A 208-nucleotide genomic window follows, 5' to 3' on the forward strand; every position below is an offset into this window, starting at 1 on the left:
AGAATATTTTTTTTGGAGGGGGGGGTGAATATGCCCGTGGCCATAAGAGCCAAGTCTGGGATCCAGGACAAGGCCACGAAGGCCCATATGCCGTGATTTCCGGAACTGTCTGCTCCCCTGCTCCGCCCTGAGCTGCCTGCCCCACCATGGCTTCCTAGTCTGCCTGCTCCACCATGGCTCCCTAGTCCCTAGTCTCCGCCATGGCCCC

Source organism: Sinocyclocheilus anshuiensis, unplaced genomic scaffold (genome assembly GCF_001515605.1).
Source record: "Sinocyclocheilus anshuiensis isolate Anshui unplaced genomic scaffold, SAMN03320099.WGS_v1.1 scaffold1857, whole genome shotgun sequence".
NCBI lineage: Eukaryota > Metazoa > Chordata > Actinopteri > Cypriniformes > Cyprinidae > Sinocyclocheilus > Sinocyclocheilus anshuiensis.